We start from the raw sequence: 8,891 nt of genomic DNA on the forward strand, positions 1-8,891 counted from the left end.
GCGGGTGGCACCCCCTGCCTACCGCCACAAGGGCAGCTCTGTCCTGCAGGCCTAGGGCTCTATCCCAGTCCCACTGGCTGAGAAGGAACAACATTTCCTTATAAGGCCCCTGCTGCCTTGCCAAGGCTGGACGATTCCACGAGACTGTAGCTTTCCATTCTCCTCCACCGGCTCCAGTGCAGGCCTTGAATGTAGCCCTTGTTGTCAGGCCCCTCCTCTGCTTCACGGCCCCCACCACACCCACTTCCACTCTCTGCCAGAGCCAGCCCCACCGGCTCAGGAAAAACAGCCCAGAGGCTTCTCCCACGCAAGGACGGCTGTGGCTCAGGCCTGCTGGAGGCAGCACAGGGTAGCAAAAAGGAGCGAGCTTTGATGCTGTGAGCTCCCGCCTGCCCTGGGGTTACCTTATGTACAAGTGCGACTTTAGCAAAGGTCCTGACTTCTAGAACCTACTTCCCCTCCTGGAAAATAAGTATCTAATGGTCTAGGGTCCAGATTTTTTGCACTGTATTCGAAGCCTAGCCAGTTAGCTCACAGCCTGGACATTACAGCTTAAGACTGCCTTTACGATGCCCAAGACCTGATTCCTCCACACCCTCTCTCTCTGAAACGCACGGGCCCTCTTGGTTTTGTGCTTCAGGTGAGTGATTTTCTCCACCTAGATGGCTCCTGTTGATCCACCTAGGCCATCATCATCTTCACCAACCTCTACTCCTCGGATGTTTCTTTCCCCTCCTCATGGGGGATGGGGGGGATCATTTTTGCTTTGTCTTCCCAGTATTTGCATGTACCCCTTGCAGTTCTTGATAGTATTTATGAAAGGCTCTTAATCTAAAAACCCAACATACCAAAAGACACAGTTGTGCAAATATTTTGTAAAATATTAAGTTTTGCAGCTCCTTCCATGGGGATTTTGATCCCCCTTTTAAGAAGGAATGAAATGTCCACCTTTGGTCTTCTTTCTTGAGTTCCTTGTGGTTTGTGGGTTGTTCTTCCTGTATTCCAAACTTCTGGGCTAATAACCACTTATCAGAGAGTGCATACCGTGTTTGTTCTTTTGTGATTGGGTTACCTCACTCAGGATGATATTCTCCAGATCCATCCATTTCCCTAAGAATTTCATAAATTCATTGTTTTTAATAGCTGAGTAGTACTCCATTGTGTAGATGTACCACATTTTTTTGTATCTATTCCTCTGTTGAGGGACATTTGAGTTGTTTCCAGTTTCTAGCTATTATAAATAAAGCTGCTATGAACATAGTAGAGCATGTGTCCTTATTACATGTTGGAGCATCTTCTGGGTATATGCCCCAGGAGTGGTATAGCTGGGTCTTCTGGTAGTATTATGTCCAATTATCTGAGGAACTGAAGGAAGGACAATCCAGAGACTGCTCCACCTGGGAATCCTTCCCATATACAATCATCAAACCTAGACACTATTGTGGATGCCAGCAACTGCTGGCTGAGAGAAGCCTAAGATAGCTGTCTCCTGAGAGGCTCTGTCAGTGCCCAACTAATACAGAAGTAGAGACTCACAGCCATCCATTGGAGTGAGCACAGGGTCCCCAATGAAGGAGCTGGAGAAAGGACCCAAGGAGCTGAAGGGTTTGCAGCCCCTTAGGACAAACAACAACATGAACTAACTAGTACCCTCAGAGCTCCCAGGGACTAAACCACCAACCAAAGAGTACACATGGTGGGACTCATTGCTCCAGCTGCATATGTAGCAGAGGATAGACTAGTCGGTCATCAATGGGAGGAGAGGCCCTTGGTACTGTGAAGGTTCTATGCCCCAGTGTAGGGGAATACCAGGGCTAGGAAGCAGGAAAGGATGGGTTGGTGAACAGGGGGAGGCGGGAGGGAAGAGGATTTTTTTGTTTTGTTTTTTGGAGGGGAAATCGGGAAAGGAGATATCATTTGAAATGTAAATAAAGAAAATATCTAACAAAAAAAAAAAGTTTTGTGCACCAGTGGGTGGTATCATTAAGGACACTTTCATATAACATGGATGTTCTCACCTCAGATTCTACACTTAGTTCTGTTCTCACAACCTTTGCCCCATCTGTCCAGTTCTGTATTCTGAAATCCAAATTGACTGCAAGCTCCAGAAAAAGGGCAACCTGTATCTCTAAACCCTTTATTCAGCCTCAGAAGCCCAGTATTGGAGGCTGAAAGGCACCTAGCCCTGAATTTACACCCTGGAGCCCATGGTTCCCATATGGTATCACAGCGTATAGATAAAGGGTTTCTAAGTTGCCTGCCCCACTTCTGCATACACATGCTAGGTTACCATAGCACTCACAGAAAGACAGGAAGATTTAGTGGCTTTAGAAGTTTTGGCACACTAATTAATGCTATGGCAACATTTGGAATTTGAGAAAATTGAACCCCCACCCTCTTTGAAAAAGTGCCTTTCTCATGGGTCAGCTATAGTTTGAGACCTTCTCTGGGGTTCCTGACCTTGCATCCATTCTGCATCTATGATGATGGATAAACCTACATATCTTGTCAAGATGGATTCTTACAGGTCTTGAATGCTGTGAGTTCCAAATAAGGAACTTCAGTCTGACAGTATGAATCTTTCTAAAATAGAATTCCGCAAGTCACAGGTCAGTGATTCGCAAGCACAGCACAGTTCACTGCTACACACAGCCCATCCTTAATCTTCACATCCCAGAAACTATTTTAAAGGCAAAAGTCTTCTCTCCTGATAAAATACCCTATACTTCATCCATACACTCATTACATGGAGACAGTGTTTGTAGAACTGTCTCTCATTGATCATAAACTCTATTCTAATATAGTTCACTATCCACAGAGCCAAGGGAAGGGAAATCTACCGTGGGTTCTAACATCAGAACTTAGTTGCTTGAATGTCAAGAAGACCTTATTATATTTATTATGGGTACTGTGCACTGGAAATGCCTCAGAACAGACTCTGCAGGAAATAAGAGATATGGGGAATGCTAAGCAAGGAAATGGAAGACTAAGATTCGGTCTCATTTCGGATGCTTAGGTGGGGAGCCCTAAAGCAAGTCAATCATCTGAAAGGAACTCGTTTGCTCAGTTAGATAAGGTTAATGACAATACCTCCATCATTCGCTTCCAAAGGTAGGGAGTTAAGTCAGTGCTGGTCCTGGCTACGGCTGTGCAAACAAGACCTAATTACATTAATAGACGGTGTGGTTCCCTCTGGGCTTGCTCTCTTGACTACAGAAAAAAACACAAAATGCTTTCTTCTCTGGGTTCCCATAATGTTCACACCCCCATCTCTGTCATAGCCACCGGTACTATGCCATTACTGATAACTTTCCAGGAAATCAAAAAGGGTGGGGGTGAGGACTGGCTCCTGCTGTGGAATTACTTCAAGAGACAGAAGAGAAGAGAAGAGAAGAGAAGAGAAGAGAAGAGAAGAGAAGAGAAGAGAAGAGAAGAGAAGAGAAGAGAAGAGAACTATTCTCTCACTATGGTCCCCTCTCTTTCCTTCCCAGGTACAAAGACAAGGACTTTGGCAGCTGGCTGGCTCTAGGAAAACTAAATAAGTGGATTGGGAAGTCATTTCTCTTCTATGGACCTTCATCTCTCAAAAAGCAAAGTGAAGATAAAAAATAAAAATCATACTAATAAAATGAAAAATCCAGACAAAACAGTATTTCAGTTTAGGACAACTGAGTCCTATTGTCAATGCAGAAACACTCTTGTAAACAAAAAATTATATTATTAGTAATCACATCAAAATGGTTCTGACTAGGATGTCCCAAGAAAATGAGTCCACACCTGGTACAGATTACTTTTTTCAGCTTGCACTGTCATAAAAACAAAATGACCTCAAGGGGAGAAGAACTCAGTTCCTTCAGTGTCCCCTTAGCTACTTTTAATGACTCCATTGATTGTCTGAACATCGTTCTTCATCATTAAATACGAACTCTAACTTTTAAAAGCTCTGCATGTAACAAGACACATCTACGGTTTTTGTCTTCTGTAATAAGTGAGTGTCAATCTCATCTTAGTTTTTTTTTTTTTAAAGACGTACAGAAAATTAAAAAAAGTTATTCCCATGGAAATGCAATGTCTTGATGTTGGGCATGTACTTGCCCCTTGGATTCTGTCCACAGGGAGACACTTAATTCACTGACATACACCGGCGTTATGCAGTGTCCTTCTACCTAGAAAGTTCTTTCTTCTTCCCTGACTGTGACACCCAAAGCAGATTTTTTTTAAAGAATCCCTGAGGCCTAAGGGTGACTAAAGCCTTAAGGATGAATTAAATTGAAACTGAGCAAACCAAAATCCAAGATAGACTGATGTGTATAAAATTACCCATCAGATCTGCCAAACAATGACAGTGTAAGAAGGGGAGGAAACAGAATTTACATCTATCTCTTCATCCCTGCCAGTGACTCATAAGTTATGGTCTAGTTCTCAAAGGTAGAGGAAGCATAAGCCATTCCTGCTTTTACCTTGGAGAAATACAGATTAAAGAGCATTTAGGTCTAGAGCCATGGTTCTCAACCTTCCTAATGCTGAGATCATTTCATACAGTTCCTCATGTTGTAGTGACCCCAACCAGAAAATAATGTTGCTGCTACTTCATAATTGTAAATTTGCTACTGGTATGAATCTTCATGTAAATATCTGAGATGCAGGATATCTGATATGCAACCCTTGCAACCCCCACAACTCACAGGTTGAGAACTATTGGTCTAGAGTATTGAAACAGCCACACCTCCTACCCCCATATTTCCAGTAAAGATTAAGTTTAATTCCATTTCCTAATAGGTAAAGCTTCTGTAACTCAAAATTGTTTTCAGTGCCTTGGAGTGCAAAACGAAAGGCTGCTTGAAACATAGGTGATGGACATTTGGAAAGTAAGGAACTTTGTGTTTGGGTTCTGGTTCAGCTCTTCCATTGAGGCACCTAGACCATGTACGTCATTTGTCCTTTCTGGGCCACATCATCTTCATCCGTAAAGAGAAAGCATCAGGTAGGAAATGGCCAAAATTCTTACAGTTCTAATGAATGACGTGTGGACTCACATACCTTAAATGCTTTTGAATGGGAATAGTTTTTTCTATCCTTTAATCTCACCAGTGTCATAGCCTAGGAGAAGCCCCATATCACAAATTGCCTGTGAATAGTTCCTGTCATTTGCTTCCTGTTCTTTTACTCTGTTGTCACATCACCACAGATGACTACCTGTGCTGGATAAAGGAGGTTAAGAGCCTGGTCACCTGCTCTAGCACAAATGAGATAACTGAGTAAATCATAAGCATTATCTTTGTGACCAAAGCAACTCTTATAAAGAAAACATTTAGTTAGGGATGTCTTACAATTACAAAGATTCAGTCCATTATCATCATGGTGGAAAGCATAGCAGTATCCAGGCAGACATGGTACTGGAGGAGCTGAGAGTTCTACATCTTGACCTAAAGGTATCTTCCAGGGGAGAAGCTTGAGCACTAGGCGTCCTCAAAGCCCATCCCACAGTGATATACTTCCTCCAAAAAGGCCACACTTTCTAATAGTAGAACTCCCCATGGGCCAAGGATATTCAAACCACTACATTCCACTCCTTGGTCCTTATAGGCTTGTGCAAACACACGAGTCTATGGGGGCGACACCCATAATGGAAGACTGTTATAATGAAAAATTACGTTTAGCCCAACTTCAAAAGTCTCCGTAGTCTACAACAGTCTCAACAATGTTAAAAGTCCAAAGTTCAAAGTCTTTTCTGAGATTCATACAATCATTTTAACTGTAATCCCTATAAAATCAAAACAAAAAAGCAGATCACATACTTCCAACATATCATGGCATGGGATATACATTACTGCTCGAAAATGTCATAATGAGGAAATAGTGAACCGAAGCAAGACCAAAGAGCAGCTAGGCAAATTCCAAACTCTGAATTCCCATGTCTGATGTCTCACACCTTTCAGCATTGATGACTGCAACAAACTTTTTCTGTTGGACTGGTTCTACTCCATTAGCAGTTTTCTGAAGCAGGTATCCCATAGTTCTGGACCTCTAACATCTTGGGGTCTTCAAGGCAACCTCAAATGTGCAGCTTCTTGTTTTAATACCTGGAATCCACACACAGTCTTCTAGGTTCCTCCAAAGGGCATAGGTCACTTCTCTGGCTCAGGCCTCTGTAGCATTTTAGGCTCTAGTTGACTCCACTCCACTACTGCTGCTGTTCTTAATGGTCATCCCACAATACTGGCATCTTCAATACATTGGGATCTTCTGCTGGAACCAAGCTTCACCAATAGCCTCTCCTTGACTTTCTTCATGGTGCCAAGCCCCAACTTTTTTGCATGACCCCTTCAGTCCTGGCCCTTCTTCAACTGCACCTGAGGCTGAACCTTCCCCAGTGGCCTTCCCTGACCTCTAACAGTGCCAAACCTCAGCTGTTTTCCATGAGCCCTTCATACCTTCAAAACCAGTACCACCTGGCTACCACCTGGGTGACTCTTATACGTTACGAAATCTGCCTTCTATGTCTGGAACACAGTTTGTTTGTGCTCTCAGAAAACACTTCGTAGAAGATTTTGCCTCAGTGATGCTAATCTCTTCTTAATCACTGCTAGTTTCTTAGCTCCAACTAACCAGCATCAATTGTCCCAGTAACTCCTTCTACTCTTGACTCTAAAGCTAGAGCTACATGCAGAAATTCCCAAGTTCTGCTATTTGCTGAAGCTGGAACATGGCCTCCTTGTTCTATTACATCCACTGATTAATCTTGGCTCTCCTAGAACTTGCTTTATAAATTGACCTTGAACTCAGAGATCTATATGCCTCTCTGTCTCAGGAATGCTAGGATTAAAGGGGTTGTCCACCACACCTGTACCTAAGCTTTTCTCTACTTGAAAATTGCTACATTTGATCAAAATGTTCCACATAAGAGTAAACTAAGGGACAAAGTCTATTCTGAGCTTTTTTGAGACTTCCTTTGTCAGTGCAATTACTCTGAATCTCTTCACATTAGCCTCAGGCAGACTCGTCAGACAATGGCAAAAAGCAGCCACATTTTTCACCAAAATATTACAAGAACAATCTCTAGACCACATACTAAAATTCTCCTCTGAAACCTCTTGAGCCAGCAGTCCTCCACAGTTCAAATCACTCTCAGCACCAATGTCTTTCATATTATTACAAGGCTTACCCATTAAGCCCCACTTATAGCATTCCACTGCTTCTCAAATCCAAAGTCCCCAAATCTACATTCCTCCTAACAAAAACATGGTTAGGTGTATCACAGCAATATCCCAGTCTTTGGTACCAACTTCTGTCTTAGTTAGGGTTTCATTTGCTGTGAAGAGACACCATGTACAAGATAACTCTTAAAAAGAAAACATTTAATTAGGGCTGGCTTACAGTTCCAGATGTTCAGTCCATTATCATCATAGTGAGAAGCATGGCAGCATCCAGACAGACATGGTACTAAAGAAGGAACTGAGAGTTCTACATCTTGACCCAAAGATAGCAAGGAAAAGACTCTCTTCTGCAGGGTGAAGCTTGAGCACTAGGAGCTCTCAATGCACATCCACAGTGCTGCACTTCCCCCAACAAGGTCACACTTCTCACATATATTCAAACCACCACAGGTATTAATCACATGGTCCATTAGTTGGTTGTTTATAAATTCATATAGCTCCCATAGTCCTCTCTTAAGGCCTAATCACTTCTTTCCTTCTTTCTTTGATGTGAAATGATCATATCATATCACAAGGTATAAGAACAACTCCATGATATTCAGCAGTACCACCATTTATGTCCAAATATTTCTGAAGGTGGAAAAAAATTCCCCCAAAACATAGACACAAATAGTTTGTTTTCTCCTAATAATTAACATCCCAGCTTGTGGTTCTGAGCTGAAAGTTTGGGTCTACAAGACCCATTATGTCTCTTTCTTGTTATGGAAAGGTAGAGCCAGTTGGGATTAGCATCCATCATTCTGCTTGCTTCACACCCACCCCTTTCTTGCTACAAGGAAACTGTTATTCTTTGGAAAGCCTATTCCCTTTATTTTGTTGAATACAGACCTTTCCCCGACAAGGAAGGAAGCAAGCATATGTGCTATCATTGTATCATGTAGCCTTGGCCACAAATAAATGCTCCAGGACAAACCAGCAATCAAAGTTGAACTGGTCTGGCTTCTCCCGAGGACCTTTCTGCTTTCAGAAAACTTGACTCTTTTTCTGCAGTAGATTTGCATAGTTAGTAATATGTGGGCTATGTTGACAACTGTCTTGTCAATATACAAAGATAGCTGGAGAAAAGGAAGGTTATCCTAGCCTTGGAGATTAGCCAACCTAAAAGCAATACTTTTCAATGTCTCTTTGACTAGGCACTAAATCCCCTCTGCTTTAGACTAGTTTGAGGTACATTGGTTGCTATCACTATAATAAAAAAGAATCACGCTGCGTGTCTGTTTCTTCGTAGCTTCTCCACAAGACATTAAAATATCAGAGTTGAGAGAACTTCAGGTGAGTTCAAGCCCTGGATCTATGGAGGACTGACAGAATCTGCTAGATGCTATACAAGGAAATTACTGAACGAGAAGCTCAATTTCTGAATTAGTTCCTCAGACATCATTCAATCTAAGCCACAGCCAATGCTAATGTCAATTCTATGTTGAACAGTATTGAAAAAACATCTAATAAACACAAAGTATATTCTTTCAAAGAGTATGAGAAATTGCCAAATCCAGAATCTCAGGATTTTCATATGACAGATTTGTACCATGCTTTTACTTTTCATAGTACTTTCTATATATTTATAGTTCCACTGTAAAAATTTCCTGCGTTCAAATCATTCAAATTCCATTCATTATTTACAAGTCGGCCTTACACAATTGTGTCTCAATTTCTTTCATTTTCTTTCTGAAT

The sequence above is a fragment of the Mastomys coucha genome, unplaced genomic scaffold, assembly GCF_008632895.1.
Source record: "Mastomys coucha isolate ucsf_1 unplaced genomic scaffold, UCSF_Mcou_1 pScaffold12, whole genome shotgun sequence".
Taxonomy (NCBI): domain Eukaryota; kingdom Metazoa; phylum Chordata; class Mammalia; order Rodentia; family Muridae; genus Mastomys; species Mastomys coucha.